We start from the raw sequence: 20,296 nt of genomic DNA, 5'->3' as shown, positions 1-20,296 counted from the left end.
TTAATATTGACAAGATGAAATCATGATACTGTAAAATAGATAACCACTTCAACAGTACACCTTGTTTGCAATCTTGTTTGCAAGAGAACACTGCAATCTTATCACTGCAACAACTTTTAGCAACAATCCTTATGAGGAAATATTGTGGAAGATCACTAATCAATTATTGATTTATTACCACCACTAGAATTGGCTTCCATCTTGCTTCTTACCCTATACTCTCTGAATTATCACACAACTCCTAGACATCACTTAATTATTAACTGGATAACCAAAATCTTCAGGTTCTATGAAATGCTCTGCATTTCTATACACCATGATCTCTTATGGTGGCCATTTTGCTTTCATCATCTGCTTTTTGCACTTTTAAAGACTTATTTTCTCAGTAGGATCCATGCTCAGTGTGGAGCCCAGTGCAGGGTTTGAACTCACAACCCTGAGATCAAGACCTGAGCTGAGATAAAAAGTTGGATGCTCAGCTGACTGAGCCACCCAGGTGCCCCTGCTTTTGTGAATGCAAGCAGCCTGAGGCACCTCTCTGAGTCCATCTATAGCATGAGTTTCCTGTGCGCTGCCTACAGTTTGGGAAAGGTTGGGTCTCTATGACTGGGAGTGTAGTTCTTTAAGATGTCACCTTTTAATTTCCTAGGACATGGCAGTAGAGATTGTGACTAAGGAAGACTGTTCACAGAGGTTTATAAAAATGTAAATTTTAGCTCAGTCAGGAGGCTCTGTTGAGAACATATCATTGTCATCCCATAATGCATCACATAAGAAATCACCCAAACTGACATGGTAGGATGGATGGTCTGTGCTGCCATATAGCCCGCAGTGTGTATGTTGTGGCTTTGGATCGCAAAATTTGAAAGCGAGGAAAATTATGCCGATGAGAATATACTTCAAACCTCATTGGAAGTTCATCACACGCATGAAGTGAAAAGAAACCACTGTGAGGCTTAGACACCTGCTGGTGGACAGCCAAGAGTGGAGCACAGGTCTCCCCACTCTTTTATTTGATAGCATTGGCTTGTTTGTTTCAAAATAGAAATAAAAGCCTCCTTGCCTATAAATGCCAGAAATAGATGAACTGACCTCAAAATTTACTAGCTCCTACAACAATTACTGGAAGCACAGGGTTAGCACCAGAAGCAAGGTCTGAGCCTAATTTATTGGGTCAATTAATTAGATAAATACACATTAAGTATCAACTGTGTATTAGACACTATTACAGGTACTCAGAATAATGTAATAAACAAATGGACATAGTCCCTGCTCTTGAGAGTCTATAATTTGATGGGAGAGGGAAAGTGCTTACTAGTTCTGAGAGCGGATTTAGTTTCCTCTTTTCCAGTTTGTTTTCTATTTACTTGTTTGTTTTTTCCTTGTGTTTGCTCATAAAGGAAAGCTCACTTTTATCCCCAGATCATGTTTAATGATGGAACTAAATGGCCATGAGCAATAATTCTTTAACTGGTATTACAACTGCTCTGAGAAACCTTGCCATATAACCATAGCAGACAACTCTAAGATCACAAACAAAAAGCCACACAGGGAATCAAAAAATAAAGAAACAAGAATGATAGCAACCCCAGCGTACATAACAACTTGAACATTGCAGTATCTGTCCTCAGAGGAGCATTCCAAATTCACTCCAGAGAAATTTATGAATACTTCCACCGACAGCCATGGGATAGATGTGTTACTCAGTGCACTGAGTCTTAACAACAGATGATGTGGTGGCCTGCAGAGGGAGAAGGCCAAAATAAGAGCTGATTGCTTCTAAAGGCGGGAGTGGGGGCGGCTATTTATTCTCTTGGTAGGTGAGGAGTGTCATCCAAGTAACTCTTGTGTCAACAGGGGTAATGTCCACACTCTCTAGCAACAGGTGCATCCTGGGCACTGACCACTCAGAACAGATGCACTCGGCTGTGCTGGACAGGAAGAGGGAGATCTTTTTATCACTGGATATTGGGGTCCCTGATAATGCAGGAGGGACCAGGAATAAAGGTCTAGGGCAGCTGGAACAGCAGTGGAGAAAGCCCAGGGGCTAAGGCAGTGGGTATTTGTCTACTGGAAGAGGAAGTATTTCAACAAATTTAAGGTATGACCTTAAAGGTGCATGAATGTCAGCTGGGGTTGTAGGACACAGATCAGGGTTTGGGAACTGCTTGAGCTCAAACCCTTAAAATGTATTCCTTAGAGACCGCCATAGTTTCTAAATGAGCTCTTAGTTCTACTCACTCTAGGAGGTATCTTTTAAAGCAATTTTACTTTTTGAAAAAGTATAGAATTGTGTGTATGTGTGTGTGTGTGTGTGTGTGTGTGTGGTGCAAATAATCTCACCTAAATGTGAGATTAAAAAAATTAAAAAATTAAAAAAAATTAAAAAAGCAGGGCTTTTTAAACCAGAGCAAAACTGTACGATGTAGTCAGTAAGCTATGTCAATATTGAAAGCCAATAATTATTATTATTTTTTCCCTGAGCCACAGCAATCAGATTGTTTAACACGAGGGGCTGGGGCAGGTTGGAGAAACAAGCTCCTAAAATAGCTAAACTGATGGGGAGGTACCAGCACTCTGGGTTTCAGAAAGCACAGGCATGCTCCTCCAGTCTCAAGGCTCTGTAACCCAGAGGCATGCTTCGTGCTCACAACCCGGAACAGGGGCGGGCGCACTCTCTACTATCTGGACCTGGAGCGTGCTCAGTGTCTACTACCCAGACTGTCCACCCCACCTCCTCCCTGCCCTGCCCTGTCTGAACTGCTTCCATGGTTCACTTGCCTTCAGACCTCCAGGATGAATTAGTCCCACAGGAGACCAAGGGAGGCCCGGAGTGCGGTTGGGGCATTTATTCCCTCGCTGCCTTGCTGGGAGGTCACCGTGGGCTGACCTAAGGCCACTGCTTCCCTCAAGGCAGAGCTTTCAACATCAGGGCCCTTTCAGAGGGCAGATAGAACTGTCCCAGCCCTTCGTCCCCACGGCCAGAGGCGGTCCTGCGCCTGCCAACCCCGATACCAACTTCTTCTTCTTCTTCTTTTTTAAATTTCTTTTCAGTGTAACAGTATTCATTGTTTTTGCACCACACCCAGTGCTCCATGCAATACGTGCCCTCCTTAATACCCACCACCAACACCATCTTCTGTCCTGAATACTCAACTCACACCTTTGGAAGGAGTTCCATTATCCAACCCGTCTCAAATTACCCCGTTCCTATGGAGACCCGATGCTAGCTGAGGCAGCTCCAATCTCCTGCCGATTCCTGGGGCAGAGTGAGGTCCCTCTCTTCACACTGTAGGGGACAAGCTCCCCTTCCCTGGAACCACAGTGGAGACCCGGTGTCTGCTTTCCTGCTGGAGGTGCTTTCTCTCCCAGGGAAACAGATAGCACTTCATTTGTTCCAAGGAAAGTGTTAATATTTTTATTTAAGCAGAAATGAGTTCTGCTTGGTGAAAAATGCAATAAATTCATTTTTGCTTCAATCTTGTGGATGAGAAGAAAGTTTTTGATACTTGTGGGGTTATTTTTTCTTAAATATAAATATAGATATAGATTTTGTTTTGTTTTGTTTCTGTGGGTTTTGTTATTGTGATTGTTCATTTTTTAAAAAGATTTATTTATTTATTTTAGAGAGAGTGGGAACGGGGTGGGGTGGTTGGAGGGGCAGAGGAGGAGGGAGGGGAGAGAGAATCTCAAGTCGACTTTCTGCTGAGCAGGGAGCCCAACACGGGGCTTGATCCCACGAGCCTGAGATCGTGACCTGAGCTGAAACCAAGAGTCGGATGCTTAACCGACTAAGCCACCCAGATGCCTCAGCCTTGAAAAATCTTGTCTGGTAGGTAAAGCACGTCTTATCTCTACCCTTTGACTCCACCCTCTTCACCCCTTTTGTCCTTATTCTCACCTTCTCCTACTCCTCTTCTGGACGGGAACCCCATTCCGTCTGCGGTGTCATTTATCAAGGTCTTGTTCTCTAGGGACATCTGTGCAGCTATTGGCTGATAAAATTCAATACCTTTCAGATGTGGGTTCATTTTTATGAGAGTTTCTTGCAATCTAGAAGACCTTCATTGTGACAGTACAGTGGCAGGCAGAGAAAATCAAGCTATTATTCTGGGCAAGGATCCAGTCATCACCTGCTCTTTCCTCTTCCACAGCCCTGATCCTGTTCCTGGGAAGCACTGTTCCTGTGAAGAAGCAGCCAAAGTAGGTCTGCTGGACCCTACAGAGCTCAATTCTAAGGGATTTGGCAGAATCACTTAGGAGCTCAAGTGACAAAATTGGCCTGAAGTCCACAACCCTTTATTTAAGGAAAAACACTAGGAAACAAAATGCAGAATGTTGCCCTCCTCAAAGGCCTCTGGCAAGAGTGACCTTCTAGTTCAGAAGTTAAATTCTTCCCAGTTTCCCTTTTAATTCTGGCAACTGAACTTTTTTTTGCCTCTTACCCCTTCAAAAAGATATGTCACATTCGATTGAAAGACACTCCAAACGACGCTTCAGCAAACAAATTGTGAAGGGAAGAAGCAGTTGTTAACATGCAGTCCTTTCAAGAGTAGTTTTTTGCTGTTCTTCATTTTTCTGTGTTGACACATACCACTCCAGCTAATTAGCTTTCTATGCAGAAAATGTGATTATTTGAATACCCCACAATTAACTTGTTCACTCCTGTTGATGGTAACTGTTTCCCACATTTTTCCCTCGCAAACAATGCTGCTGTGAACGTTCTCTAGCCTGATGCCAGGCACCATTGCAGACACTTTGCCACTTTTCTCCATCCCCCACCCCTCTCTTTCCTTCACCTAGTTTCCAGTGAACCCCATTTTTTCCTGCCCTGCATCCAAACCCTTCTGTTTGGGCTCCATGTCTTGGCTCCTATTGTCTGACTGGACCCTTGTTTCTGAACTGTTTTGGGACCTTCCACCCTGGCTTTCCTCTTGGGAACTCTTCGAGGATGGGATTCTTGTCTCTCCCCTCCAGCTTCAGGCTGGAAATTATGGGTAAGAGCCCTACCCTGAGCGTCACAAAGCCTGTGGGGCTTGTCCTACCCTGACTGACTTCTTCCTGGCTCCTGCCAGGCAAGCTCAGAGGCAAGAACGTGTCTGACGTAGTCAGTGGCATGTGCTCAGCTCAGGTGAGGGTTCTGGAACGTGGTATAATCTTGACAGTACTTTTAAAGTTATTTTGTGACTTAGCGAAGGAATTTTCATTATGTTTATGACTGCCTTCTAGACATCCCAATTAAAGATAGATTGATCAATTGATTGATCGATAGAGATACATGGTTGGATAGAGAGAGAGAGATGATAGATCTCTGATAGGTCCAGTACCTAGTCACGATGTAGATTATACATGTGGATGCCTCAACCTGAGGGAGAATCTATTAAGCCAGGGGAAAAGGCCTTTTGTAGACTCTAATTTCAGAGTTTCTAAGATTAAGTTTTCTAAGCAATAGCGAGTGATGCCACTTTATGTGATTTTCTCCCAATGTCTTCCCAAAGGCAAGTTTCCTCAAGTAGGACATAATTTTTTTGTAAGACTTTAAAAACTGCTCCTGTTTTCTTCATCTGATCAGAGAGTACACTTTCTCGAGACATCCTACCACACCCACTTTTTTTTCTTTAAGATTTTATTTTTAAGTAATCTCTACACCCAATGTGGGACTTGAACTTGCAATCCTGAGATCAAGAGTTGCATGCTCAACTGACTGAGCCAGCCACGTGCCTCCCACTTTCTTCTTCTTATTCAATTATTATATGATTGCACACAAAGTAAGAGAATACTGAGAAGGAAAAGCAAGAAAAAGATTTCAATCACCTTGAAATAGAAACAATTATTGTTAACATTTAGTCGTCTATTCTCTGAGAATTTTTCTCATGTGAATATATATAATTACATAATATTATATAACATATAATAAAGTATATGTATATTATAATATATACTATTATGTATTATATATGCTAAAATATTAAACATATTTACATGTATATATTACAAATACACACACATATGCACCACGGTCCCCATGTACATCTGCCTGATTGTTTTCAGAAACCACAATTTAATCTCTGTGGGCTGTTTCTTGTTATCATTTAATTCTTCCCTAATTTTTTTGAGTCATCCATTTCTCTGCTTGTAACTTCTCCCAATTATACTCCCCCCACCATGGCTTTCTTCAGCTCAAGGACTAATTTTACTACATACCAAATGGCTTAAAAAAAAATCAATAATTCCAAATTTCATCTTTTTTTTTGCCTCCCTTTAAAAATTTTTTTTAAAATTGAGAAATAATTCACAGGCCATAAAATTCACCCTTTCAAAGTGTACGACTTGGGGAGTTTTTGGTATGTTTTTAAGGTTGAACATCCATCCGCACTACTAATTTCAGAATATTTTGATCACACCCAGAAGAAACCCTGTAACATTAACAGTCACTTCCTATGGTCCCTCCCCCAGCCCCTGGCAACCACTGATCTACTGTTTATCTCTGTGGATTTCCCTATTCTGGACACATTATATAAATGGAATCATCAAATACATGGTCTTCGCTGATTAGAGCCTTTCACTTTGCATAATGTTTTGGAGGTTCATTTCTGTCCTAGCCTGTCAACCACTACTTCAGTCCCTTCCATGGAATGATATTCCATTGTACAGATTATAAAATTTTGTTTACCCACAAACCTGTTGATGGACACCTGGGTTGTTTCTTCTAGAGAGTGTGAATAGCGTGTTTCTGAACATTTGTGTACAAGTCTTTGTTGGAGTATCTGTTTTCAATTTGGGGGGATAGAGACTTAGCATTGGAATTGCTGGATCATGTAGTCACTTTATGTTTAACTTTCTGAGGGACTGCCAAACTGTTTTCTGAAGTGGCTGCACCATTGTGATATGTCCATCAGCAGAGTGTGAGGGTTTTATTTTCTTCACATCCTCACTAACACTTGTTATTGCCTGTCATCTTAATTATAGCCATTCTTGTGTGTGTGACGTGGTATCTCATTGTGGTTTTGATTTGTCTCCCTCCAGTGAGTGAGTAACCATGGTGAGCATCTTTTCATGTGCTTACTGGCCATTTGGGTATCTTTTACAGAGAGGTGCTTGTTCAGATCCTGTGCCTGTTTTTAATTAGGTTATTTGTCTTTATACCATACCAAATTTAACCTTTTCAAATACGGATTTTTGTCACTCAGTTGCAAAGTAGGACTTTGTGAAAGATGGTGTTAAGGTGCATTTCTACACTCAGATCTTCTTTGTCTTCCCACTTGTCCTTAGAAGCTGAATATGCTTGGCTCTTACCTGTCATAAACACTCCTTATTATAAGTTGACATCTGTGCCCCTGGCTGTGGTTTGCATTATTTATGGGGTCTGAAGATAGTTACACACCTTGTGAAAGAACTAGCTTGTGACCAGAATACACATTATTAAAATCTGGATGCGTATGCAAAATGCAAAATATTCACTGCGTGCTCCATGGGAAACATCATGTTGAAGATGTAGGTTAGTTAGTGATGTTAGTTATAACACTGTCTGGCCCTACAGAAAGGTCACAGAGCAGATAAATTCTAGCGAAGTTTCTCTACGAACTTAGTATGAGCAAGTTCCGTCACTCCATTGAAGTATATCATAAAAAAAAAAGGGTAGTTGGCTAGAAAATATTTTTGTCTACGCATATATTAAAACCACATTTTAACAAGACACCGAAGCTTTTTAAGAGTGTAATATTTAAGGAAATAAGTTGTATTTATGAAAAAAATTTCAAAACACTGTTAATAATATTAATATACTCGTTAGGTATTAGGTAAAAATTAAACAATAAAAATGCAAATATTACCCAATCCTGGAAATTTCTGCCTGTGTGAATATATATCTCACTCTTCCTGAAGTATTGAGTTCTTGGTATTGCAACCGAAGTTTCCACTGGTAACAAACCTTCTCCTAACAATGACGTCATGGTGACTTTTGTGACCTTTCCAATGACTTTTTAACCTTCCTTAATTAATTTTTTTTTTTTTTTGCTGGTTTTCACTGTCATCAAGATGAAGGTCCCACGGTGTTTCACACCAAATATTCTTCACAGCTCTCCAATCCTAACCACTCCTAATCCCAGCCAGCCTCTCCCATCTCACATCATCCAGGTTGGTCTGAAAATCTCTTCTCAGCCCATGGGAATGATGCTTCTTCACCTTTGTACCTATATTGCCCACACAATATCTAGCAGATGGGGAAGGATCCGTAAATGTTTACTGAGACAGTGAAAGGATATATTTGCCATGCTAATTCTTGCTTCCTGTATTGGCTTATGTGTTCATTCAGCCTTTAAACACCCATATCTGTTCAAGTTCTGCCCATCCTTTGCCCTACTTTCTTTATGTAGTTTCCTCCGTGCTATAATCTTTTACTGATTGCTAGTTACAGACCAGGTGAGACAGATGGTATAATAATGAGCTATGGGCCCTGCCCTCATGAAGCTTCCAGTCCAGCAGAGTAGGACATCTATATGCAAGTGCGCAGATAAAGAAGTATCTACCACTGTAAGTGCTTACAGAGCACCTACATTAGCCTAGGAGGGTCACACAGTAATTTCATACAGCACTTCTCTATGCTTCTTGTTTTAACATTTATTGTGTACAATTCTGTACAGTTAGTGAATTTCTTTCTGAAGATAAATATCTCCTACCTCCTCAATCCAAGACTGGAAGTGGAATATAGTAGGTATTTAAAAATGTATCACTGGTTAGTATGTCCTTGGACAAAAGTAATGAGCAACACATTCAGTTAAATCCTAAAATGTTCAATTCTTGAGGTTTCACAGGGATGAAAATGTGTCCTAATAATTCTACTGGGATATGTCGTTGAATGTCCAAAACCAGCCAACAATATTTACATAGGAATTCCACTAGTCATTCTGCTTATGTAACCAAGGGTGATCTTCTTAGGGCTAAAGTCAACTGAAGTCATGCTTACTAATCCTGGAATTGTTTTTTTTTTTCAAAGATTTTATTTATTTATTTGACAGACAAAGATCACAAGTAGGCAAGAGGCAGGCAGAGAGAGAGGGGGAAGCAGGCTCCCTGCTGAGCAGAGAGCCTGATGTGGGGCTTGATCCCAGGACCCTGAGATCATGACCTGAGCCAAAGGCAGAGGCTTAACCCACTGAGCCACCCAGGTGCCCCATAATCCTGGTATTGTTGTACATTAATTAGTTAGGCATTAGAGTCTAGTTAGCCTAATAGCGGGAGGAGCCATACCTTTCCACTGAGAAGTAATAATGAGAGAATGATTTGGCACCCTTAATTTCAGTAAGATTGTGGGAGGAAAGAGCTCTGCACTTAGAGTAATTTTGAATTATTTAATGTAACTGTTAAGTTCAGAAACATCTCTGGGCAGATCCCTAATAAGTGAGAGATCTCCCTCACATTACATTATTCTTCTAAAAGAGTCCTTCTCCTCTCTTATTAAGTTTAATAATACCAATTTGCACCATCCAATTCTCTAACATCAGAACTCATTTACAGATTAAGTGCAATTCTTTGTGAAGTAAGGAATAAAGTGGAGGCTAAAATTTTCCAACCCAGTGAATTCCTTTTTTATGATTAAGGGGAATAGATCCTAAAGCCTTCTTAAACAGAAAGGCTTTTTGGAGGGAAGGAGACCAGGGACAATTACTCAGGCTCTGTGCATGCGAATAGAAGGTACAAGTTGTCCTTGTTGCTGTGTTGTCCAAAGTTGCTCTCTTCCTTTGTCCACACACATTTAAATATTTCTCTACCTTTTGCTTTCTGGAGATCTTTCGTGGAGCCCAATAGCAGTGGTAAGGTCTCCACTGTTGTTTAGTAGAGTTGATAAGTTGTTGCACATGGCTGAGAGTGGACTTAGAGTGTGTCACCCTTACATCTGACCCCTGTTCTACCATAATCCACTAAATTTTTTGAAGACATATTTTCTACCTGGGAGAATCTAACCTGTAGCCCGTGTTCTCATACCAAGGGGTTTTGTGGGCATTCTTTACAGCTTAGTGGATAAAACATTTTGGACAAGTGAAATCTTTGTGAAGAAAGTTTTGCTGAGTTTAACCACCATCAACATACATACTAGGTCAAATAAAGAATAGCTTATAATTGCCAACCTAGAGAAACCTATGACTTGCCTAACTCTTCATCCCACAGTTAGTTGGCCAAAGTGATACTGTTGCCAGAAATAATTTTCCCTCCATAAATGAGGTTAGGTAACCTTCTGTGTAATGGACAGATCTGCTTGCAGATAGATTTTATGGCTAGTATCATAAAAAGTACAAGGAAGAGGAAGAAATAATATAGAAATAAATAACAAATAAATAAAATAATAAAGAAATAAATAATAAAGAACAAGGAAATCAGGAGAAATAATTTTCATCTCACACTTGATTCTAGCCACTGTTTCATCCTTACTCAAAACTTTAGGGGAAGCATGAACACACCAGTTGGGAGAGTCCTAGAAGATGGGCTTGATTAGAGAATGATTATAGTGCATATTATCCCCAAGCACTGAATCATGCCCCAGAGCACGCTAATGAATCAAAATAGTTCTTAGTATTTTTTAATAATGTTGGTTTTATAAACAACCCAAGGAGAAAGGAACCAATTTAAATTCCTGTTCTTGGCACCATACAGTTTCCAAAGAGACCATCCAGAGTTGTCTGTGGTTTCGTTGTTTTTATTGAGACCATGAAGAATAAGCTCATTCCATCATATGCAATTGATCATTTAGTGTTAGGACAGAGTGGCCTTATTTCACATAGAACCAAAGTGGTGTAACTCCCAAGACTGGAAAACATTTTTCTCAATAGCAGAAGACTTTTGCTGTTTCCCCAGGGATCTATTTCATCTGGACAACTAAGAAGGGAGAATCTCAAGAGCCACATAATATGTCCTGAGAGGGACAATCAAGATCTTTCTCCTTTCTTTTCATCAGCTGCCAGTTAAGCAAAGTGGTTAGAGTCTGGGAAATTCAAAGGACCAAAGTTGGGATGAATGACTCCCAGACCCCCAACAAGCTCTCTCAGGCAATTATCAAGATGAGAAACTAAGCTCTCTTGTGTCTTTTTCTCCTCTTTCCCCCTGGTCATACAGGTCTTTTATGATAAGAAAAAAAGTTTAGAGTAGAGATAATTAAGTTGTCAATCAGATGTTACTGCACTGTCAACACCAGGGTAGATGAGTAATCTGGATGGAGCTTTGACTTTTTTCTCTCTTGGGGAACCAAGAAGCCATATCACAGTCCAAGGAAACAGTCCAGGCAAATCCTAGGAACTCGGCTACCCTTTCATTCTCCTTGGGCTTCACTACCCCCAAAAAATCACCAGAGTCCGCTTTTCTATTTCTTCATGGGACTAGCTGTCATTCACTCCACTTACAGAATTAATCACTTCTGAACATGTATGCTTTCTGTTGAAAGCAAGGCCATGCTGTTTAATTTTTCTTATGGACTTAAGAAATAATGATGATTTCTCCTTCTGCAACCATAATCATTAACATTTACTGAGCGCTCACCATGTGCCAGAGTTCTCAAGTTTTAGGTGCAGTAACTGACTCACAACAACAGTAGAAGTAACACGTTATTTCCACCTTACAGATACAAAAGTGAAGGCATACTTAAGTTGGATAATCCATTCAAGATCATGGAGCTCAATGGGGGCAGAGGCAGGACCTGAACACCTGTGGCCTTGTCTTCCACAGCCCATGCTCTTACCCACACTATGCTCCTGCCATTTGTGATCCAAGGTATTTTTTTAAATATCTTGCTACCTTTTTAGCTTCCCTGCTTCTCAGGTTTTCTGTGCATGAAATAGGTGACATAGAAAATCAAGTTTGTGAGATACAGAGAACACACACCCACTTTATTGTTCATCCACTTAAAAAATCATTTTTACAGTTAGCAACAATGAGTCCAGTCTCCTGCCCAAGGGAAGGCATTTCCTCTTCAACTTCTCTGACTGGTGTTCCCTCTGCCCTTCCCCTACAACATGCCCCCACCACTGAAACAACACATCAAACACCAAGTAAAGCATCAGGCTGTGCAATGCTTCTCCACTCTAGACAACTCTAATTGCTAGAAAAACTTGGTTATCCTATAACCTCCTTCCCCTGGCCCTACTTTTATCATTTGGGGCAAAGAAGAATCTTTCTTCCATATGACAGTCCTTTGAAGAATAGATAGTCACCATATTCCTTTGGGAAACAGACTCCCATCTCTCACATTTCTAGGTGTCATCAGTCTGTCTTCTTGTTGCCGTCCACAATCTGTTAAGTTGCCAATGTCCCTGGTCAAAGGCATATCACAGAATTGAACACAGGATTCTTGATGTGTCCTACCATAATCCTTGTGTTCTCCAGTAGAGCTGGCAGGCCCATGGCATGCCTTCCATATCCAGAAAGTGTGGCCTGATGCGCCTCTCTCCTATGGATCCCATTTCATTGGCTTAATTTAATTTAATCCAGGCCAAGGGTCTCTAAGGTATGGAAAATGGGGTCCCCTTAGGGTCCATGTGCTTTTCCTTTTACTTCACACATGGAGAGAGGCCACACAGTTCAAAAGAAATCCTGGTACTTCACTGTGGTCAGCTGTAGACACACATGTTGGCCTGTGACCCTTTGCTTTTAGATAGAGAGCCCAGAACTGAGTGGAATATTAAGACCTCAGGGTCTGGATGGATACACATTTGGGAAAAACAAAATAGGCACTGTATCTGAAGCACTCCGTCACCTTCTTTTGTCATGAGAGTGTTCAGAATATTTTTCCTACCTGCAAGTAGGCAACCCACTAAACCCTGAATCGATTCTTACAGAAAAAGTCACTTTGGAGTGGATCCATCCTGATGGTCTAAATTCTCTCTCATCAGAAGATTGGCCTTCTCTTTGTCCTTTTACCTATAAGACTGTTGCTCTTTTAGGTTCCTGGGAAGATGTAAAAGAATTCCTGATAATGGTTGCCTGATTAAAATGATATTCCTCAGAAGAGTTATTTACCTTTAATTGAGGCACCTTTAACCTTTTAAGATTATGAAACAGTGAGAACTTGGTGGACTAGAATGAATTAGACGTGGGCATGGGGACCCCTGCAATGCATGTGTGCCCACCTATTGTGTTTACAGATAAGGTCAACTTGGCCCACACCCTACCTCCTTCCCTTTCTCACAGGGCTTGGTTGTACTTGGTCAAAGCCAAGTACACACGGAGCAGGGACACACTGAGGCTGCAGTGGAGTTCTAAGTACTTTGCATGTATTTAGTCAACCTTCCAAATAACGTAAGTATCCATGAAGTATCTAAAAGGTAAGCCATCTGACTTACTCTTCACAGTTTATCCTAGTACTACATGTATCACAAATGCTAAGCAAATGTAGGGTTACTACCAGTTTGGAGTGATGAGATTTCAGCATGATTCAGGCCAAGATCCACTTCTGTATTACAGCAATAAAAAGTTCTATTTCACATGAAGTTCTATTTCACATAAAAAAAAATTAGGAACATTAGAGAAACATTGATTACAGGGCATTCTGAAGCATCCCAGGCTTTCAGATTTCCTTGGCAGGAAGCGAACTGACCTAGGAGGCAACAGTCTTGCTCTCTAGACATGGGAAACCTTTAATTACAGAAGCCTCATCCATATACCGAGAAAGAGCAAAATGAATTCCCACCTTCCTTCCGACCTAAATTCCAAAATGTGTTCATTTCACGGTGGGTGTACATAGGCAATGAGTCAAATTCTCCTAACAGCTCATGATCATTTAGAGTTCTTTTGTACTCTGAATAATGTTCTCTCTAAATAATCCCCAAGTCAGGCCAGACTACTCCAGTTCCTTCTAAGGTAATGTGATTTTTATTCCCTCCAAACACCTGTTTGGAGATGTCAAATAGGGAATTCCACTTTCCTAGGAAAACCTTGCAAGTGAGTTTCCGGAGGTTTCAGGATTGGAGGCTTGTGTCTCTTCTGGCTGAAACCACAGACAAGATGTTTGTCTGTCTCTCTGTCCTGCGCCCTGACAAGGAATGCTGTGGGGGTGAAGTCCTCCTGGAAATGTGCTTCTGGAAAATGCACGAGCCTTGCAACAAGACTGAATTCGCGCTCACTATGAATTTGGTTGGTTGTTAATAACTATCTCTGGACTCCTAGCAGGAGCAGTGCCCTGGTGGAATTTCTACATGCACACTGCTGGGAAAGAGCTGGAGGCTTATCAAGGAGCAAGAACAGTTGTCTCCGCTCTGACCATGTGTCTGTTGCTCTTAGAGAAGCCTGTTGAGTCCTCTTGGTGAGAGGCTGGGTGGGGGAGGAGAAAGTTAGGATGATATTTGGTTGCATCTCTTTCTGTTAAAATAGTGGGAGCAGGAGAAAGTTCTCCCAAGCACATTAGTGCCCTGTATTTCTCCTGGGCAGTGCTGGTGTCTTGAGTACCCATAACTTGGCTTCACGGCTCTCCCATGGCACGACACTATTGTGCTGGCTGGGCTGCCCAGCATGCAGACTAGAATGTAACCTGGACTCGCCCTGGAAAGCTCTTTGAGATATAGAGGGTGTGTCTCATCTTCACTCAAAGGAGCCCTTAGGCTCTGTGCTTCTGTACCCTCCACAGGGGATTGTGACACCACCCGCTGGTATTAGCTGCTGGAGCTTTGGGAACAGAGGACCGCAAGCTGGGCGGCTTCAACATCTGACATCTGCTGCCTCCCACTTCTGGACACTAGCTTTCACCGGAGGGGAGCAGTCACGTGATGGTGATTTGACAAGATGGTGACTGTAAAACAAAGCCATTACAGCCACCAGGAGCACAAAGACGATGAGACAATGAATGAGTTGCATACAAGCCCTTTTCTCCAGCTCGCATTCCCTTCTGACCAGAAGCCTGAGGAGGACAGGTGTGGAGAAAGGCTTCCAAGAGTATCATTTCCAGCCAATTGTATTGTAACAGACTCCAGTGCATTCTCTGTGTCTACTATCTTGTCCCTTTTAAACTATTCTCCACATTTCAGCCAGGTTTTCCTTCTGGAAGTATAAATCTGATTGCACAACTCTCCGGTTCACTGTCCTCTCATGCAAAGACCTCAGTGTCCCTCCTGAGCCGGCTCTGTCTTCTCTGGTCTCACTCTCTCTGGGCCGTGCACTCAGGTCTCCAGGCACTTTAATCCCAGTGACCTCCTTGCTTGCTTGGTGCCCTTGCCCCTGCATTGGCTCCTGTCAGGAACATGCTATTCAGTGACCTCCTCCTCTCAACCTTACCTTGAAGACTCAGTTCAGGTGTTAAGTCCTTAGGACTTCTTCCCAGATCAGCTCAGATGGGATCCCAGCTCCTCACGCAGAACCACTGCCCAGGTATCTTTCAGGAGCCCAGACTTCACACTTTTTTTTACCACATTATGGGGCCAGGTGTCTGTGTCCCTCAGACACAGTCTTGCGCTTCTTGGGCGCAAGGACTATATTTCAGGTATCTTCCTGTTCCAGGCCTACCCTGTTATATGATTGGTGCTCAGTCAGCATTTGCTGAGAGAACACATGAGTAAGGGAGTGACCTGTAATTTTGTTATAAAGTACATGGCTCTGAGCTCTGTCATAAATGTCTGTTTTTAATGGCCCTGGGAATTCAGGGCTCCTTGTCAAAGAGCCAGAGCCTACCTCTGCCTGCCATTCTCAGCTCTGTGACCCTCTCTTTCCCCTACCTTCCAATTTCCTGGGGACTCTGAGACCTGTGCTTAGCTTTTACCTCGGTTATGGGTGGATATTCAAAGGGGCTTCCATTTCTGTGGCTAACAAACAGGATGGGTGGGAAGGAAGGGCATAGACTAGGATGGAAGGAGCCAAGTCTGAAGAATGTTCTGGAAAGTCAGGGAGGAAAAGCATGAATGGAAAGAGAGAATGGGAAGTGTCATAGTGATGTGTATTGCCAGGGCAGAGTAACCTAGGCTCACACTGTCTCTTTGCCACTATTGCCAAATGGTGGACTGTGCCCCGGATTTCCAGGCAGGCCCTCTGTGTGAAGACAAAAGTAAATGAGCAAGAAATTAGGGCAAAAATTCTGTGCTAGGAAGCATCTAAATTGCAGATACCTTAAGAAAACAGGTGCTGGTGAGGCGCAGACACTATCTTCCTCACAGAAATTTTGGATACGGAAAACTCTGTTGCAGTTCCAGGGTGGGGGTAGAGGGGGGTGTTCTGCACGTGCAAGCAATGTCCCAGACACCAGCCAGGTGCAGCAGAAGGGGCCAGATGCTGTGGCACAAGGAGAGGCCAGCTGTCCCCAAGACTGACCGTCTGCTGTGGTTTGAGCTTAACTCTCCTCTGCTTGTGTTTTTGATTACACAGAGAAGTTTGGGCTGCTCTTGCTGCCCCTCCAGGAACACGCAGAATCAACACTGGACCATCCACCTTGCAGACATGTCTTCCTTCCTCAGGGGATTGCCATTTTGGTGCTTCAAGGTGGGAAGGCAGCTCTTCTTCACTCTACCTGATGTTTCTACCTCTGCCCTCTAACTGCCCACAGTAACTCTGCCTCCTCTAGTTACATAACAGTGGGGACAAGGAGTCAATGTGTGTCTCTGGAGGAGCCCCACTGTTCAGGATAGCCTTTGGGCCAAATAGCCACTACCTTCTTTTTCGTAGACACAAAATTCTCAAGAGTTCTCCACTGGGTGTGGTCACTGTGCAAGACACATGGGCATGCATGTGGGTAGAACAGGACCGGATCCCAAGCCAAATACCATCATTGTCTTCTCTGGCCTCATTTACCCTTTTGATTACACTGAGAGAAAGTGATATGGGTACCAAGGAACACCAATGCCACGCCCTAGGAGATGACCAGATTTTAAGCAATGACCTTGCACCAGGGCATCAGGTCTGAGTGATATACTCTTTTGCCCAGGGAGCACCATGGAGCTAGTAAATCATAACAGGCACATTGCTATTTGTCCTGCAATTTTTGACCTGAATTACCAGCTCCCCTGGAGAGCAAACCCTTCCACTCAGCTGCACTCCCCTGGCTAGGCTTCAACCATTCCCACCCATGGACCATGACTAGTGTGGCAGAGACTTTGCTCCCACATGGGAGCATCTTTTCCGAGTAGAAGGCGTGGATCGTCTTGCTCTCATAGCTGTTTCTTACCACCTGAATCACCCTGCTTATTCCTTCTATTCTACAGAAGCTGTGTGGGCTAATTCTACTGGCATGTGATTGTGTTGAAAGATGAGTGCACAGAAAGCTGGATTCCAATCCTATGGCAAGAATGCTTTTATTTTTTATTTATTTTTTATTTTTTTAACCTGGTATGTTAGTTTGGTCTGTATCTCCCTTGGTTCTCCTGCCTCCCTACAGTTGGTTTTGCTTGTGTCCACACAACAACTCACAAGGCAGGTGAAGATGGTGGCAAGAGAGATGCATTCCCGGTGCAGAAGGTGAACGTCCCAGGTATACTTTGCCTTCCCCTGTGGCAAAGGGGGGCTCAGCCAAGTGGGCAGCTGAGACCCACCTGAGATGACAGGCCAGCCTCAGGGGCGTCAGGCCTTCTGGTGATTCGGCAAGGTTCCTCTTTAGAAAAGATTCTGGAGGTTTAGATGGCTCAACAATTATTTATTGGCTATCTGCCGCATGTTGGGCTCTCAGGTTGAGGCTGGCATGATTCCTTCCCTTAGGAAGTTTCTATAAAACTTCCTGTCTATAAAAGCAGGGGAGGCCTGGTAGGAGTCAGTGAGGCGCTGGCCTGAATACAGGTTTCAAGAACCTTGCCTTAGGCTGCTTCAGGCCTCTGCACTTGAGTTTGTTATTCCACTTCTCCAAACCTTTTTCTTCTTTCACATCTTGAGGCCCTTGCTACTTTCTCTTCATCCACTCTTTTCATTGCTTTTGCCATTTTTAAAAAAAGACATTACTTATTTGAGAGAGGGCTTGTGTGTGCATGTGCATGTGCGCATGCACACACACACACACACACACCATGAAAGAGCAAAAGCATACATGCCAGGGGCGGGGGTGGGGAGGGCAGAGAGTGAGAGAGAGAGGGGGAAGCAGACTCCCCGCTGAGCAGGGAGCCTGACATGGGACTTAATCCCAGGAACCTGGGATCATGACCTGAGCTGAAGGCAGACACTTAACCGACTGAGCCACCCAGCCGTCCTTTTCTTCTGCCCTTTAACTCACTGAAAAGTCTGCTCGAAAGGATAAATAGGCTGTGGCACATCCATACGATGGGAGATTACTCAGAGCTGAAAAGAAATGACCCATTAAGCCATAAAAAGATGCGGAAGAAGCTTAAACGCATATTTGCTAAGGGAAAGAAGGCAATCCGAAAAGCCTCCATTCTATGATTCTGGTTATATGACATCATGGAAAGCACACAATATAGACAGTAAAAAGCTCAGTGTCTGCTGACGGTTTGGGAGAAAGAAGGATTGAGGGAGCTGGGATTTTAGGGCAGTGAAACCATTCCATGTAACGCTGCAATGGTGGATACCTGACATTAGGCGTCGGTCAAAACCCAGAGAACTATACAACACAAAGAGTGAAGCCTAATGTAAGCTACAGACTTGAGTGAATACTAATGCATACATATCGGTTCATCATTGTAATAAATGTAGCACACAAATGCAAGGTGTTAATAGAGGAATTTGTAGGTAGGGAAGACTGGGACACACTGGAACCCTCTGTATTTTCTTTGCAATTTTTCTGTAAACTTAAGACTGCTCTAAAAAATGACATTTGTTAAAAGAAACAAAACAAAACACCTCAGCCCAATCACTCCAATTTGAACCTGGCAAGCTTGGGCTCCAGTGGCTCTGGATAGCTCACTGGCTGGCCTCTCCTTGTCTCTACTTTCCAGCTGGATCTGGAAATGTTTCCAACTCCACAACAAGGCAATGCATCCTTGACTCCAGCATCTTTTAGTTCCTCCTGCCCTACCCCAGTTTGCCCCTTCCCACTCCCCTAGGATGAACAGATCTGTCATATGATCATGCTAGTATATTATCATGCTGGACTTTTGATCTTTGTGTCCAGGCCCAGCGAAGTGTGCCACACTTTCCTCTTGGAATACCTGGGCTCCACGGTGGACCTTCATGTTGGTCTTTATCTTAACACAGAGTGTCCTTGACCATTTCATATCAAAACACAGACTTTTCCCTAAGACTTTGTACAACCACTGAGATCCTAGTCATACTTCCTGTCCCCTTGCCCATTCTCAATCTCACAAGAAAAAGAAGTGGGGGGGGGGGAAGAATCAAAATTGACAAAGAAAGGTGAAAGTCACCAGGGCTCACCTGTGACATTCCTGCTGCCTGTCACCCCACTCACACTTCTGGCTGGAGCTTGCCACATCTTTGTTATGAGCCTTAGAGACAAGTGGTCTGAGATGTCATCCTCCCCTACATTTCCTACATGGATAAGGAGAACGTTGGGACTCTAACCAGTCATCCTTTTACAACCTGGGAAAAGGTACAACCCACTGTTAATAATTTATCTACATATTAAAGTACAGAGGTCTGTAATCATTGCTCAGTAATGGGGATAGGGCAGGTAAGAAAACCTGCGGCTGAAAAACACGAGGGCTTTTGTTTCAGCTCGTTCCAAGGGTCAGAGCATGGGGTCAGGGGAAGGCTTGCTCACCTATGTCTACTGGGTTTGGCTGGCTCAGGGGTGGGGAGAAGACCTTTGTCTTTCAAAAGCTCTAAGCAAAAGGTAAAGTTGATTTTAAAGGGAAAATATTAATCCTCAAGTTCCCAGAAAAAGCAGCCCATCAACTCCTGTGAAATACAGGTGCTGAAAAAGACCAAGAGAATGGTTCTTTCAGATACCATACTCAACAGTCCTATACTGAGCCTGGCAAGCTGAGAAGTCTGAACTCAATCCTGTAGGCAGGCAGGAGCCACTAAGCTTATGGGAGGTGCCAAGAGTAGGGCAGGATAAAAGGAAAGGAAGCGAAGAGAGGAACTTAAATAGAGAAAAAGCAAAAAGAGCGAGAGAAGAGTCCTCTCTTAAGGTTCTCTCTGACGTGCTGTCTGCCTGTTCAGAAACTGGATACATGAAGAACGGGCAGCTCTTATAGGGGCAAGCACATTTTGGGTTACTTAAGGCTCACTGAAACTCTTGTAAGAATTCTCCAAAGCCTGACTCCCTGAGGAGAAGCACCTTCTTGGACCCTTGCTCCTCCTACCTTATCACTTCTTCCCACCAGAAGAAGCCAGTAAGTAAGCAGTCCCCCACAGCAGAAGCTAGTTGGGCCCAAGGGACATCTGCCCTGAGTTAAGAATCCTCACTGGCTATGAGGGCCCACCCTAGACT

At 43.1% G+C, this 20,296-nt stretch overlaps 1 protein-coding gene across 2 annotated transcripts in view; it reads right to left on the bottom strand.

Annotated features, from left to right (window-relative positions):
* The window catches only part of PRLR (prolactin receptor), a 157,389-nt gene that overhangs the window by 103,895 nt on the left and 33,198 nt on the right, over nucleotides 1–20,296 (bottom strand). The window contains exon 1 of one of the 2 annotated variants that reach the window (XM_080804213.1): nucleotides 19,276–19,416. The exons of the other annotated variant lie outside the window; for it this stretch is intronic. The gene's annotated coding sequence lies outside the window, so the exon portion shown is untranslated. Of the gene's footprint in view, nucleotides 1–19,275; nucleotides 19,417–20,296 lie in introns of those variants that run through there. 2 annotated transcript variants of the gene reach the window in all.

The sequence above is a fragment of the Martes martes genome (genome assembly GCF_963455335.1).
Source record: "Martes martes genome assembly, chromosome: 5".
In the NCBI taxonomy this organism is placed as follows: Eukaryota; Metazoa; Chordata; class Mammalia; order Carnivora; family Mustelidae; genus Martes; species Martes martes.
Note: the sequence above shows the minus strand (reverse complement) of the source record. Positions and strands in the feature narration are given on the sequence as shown.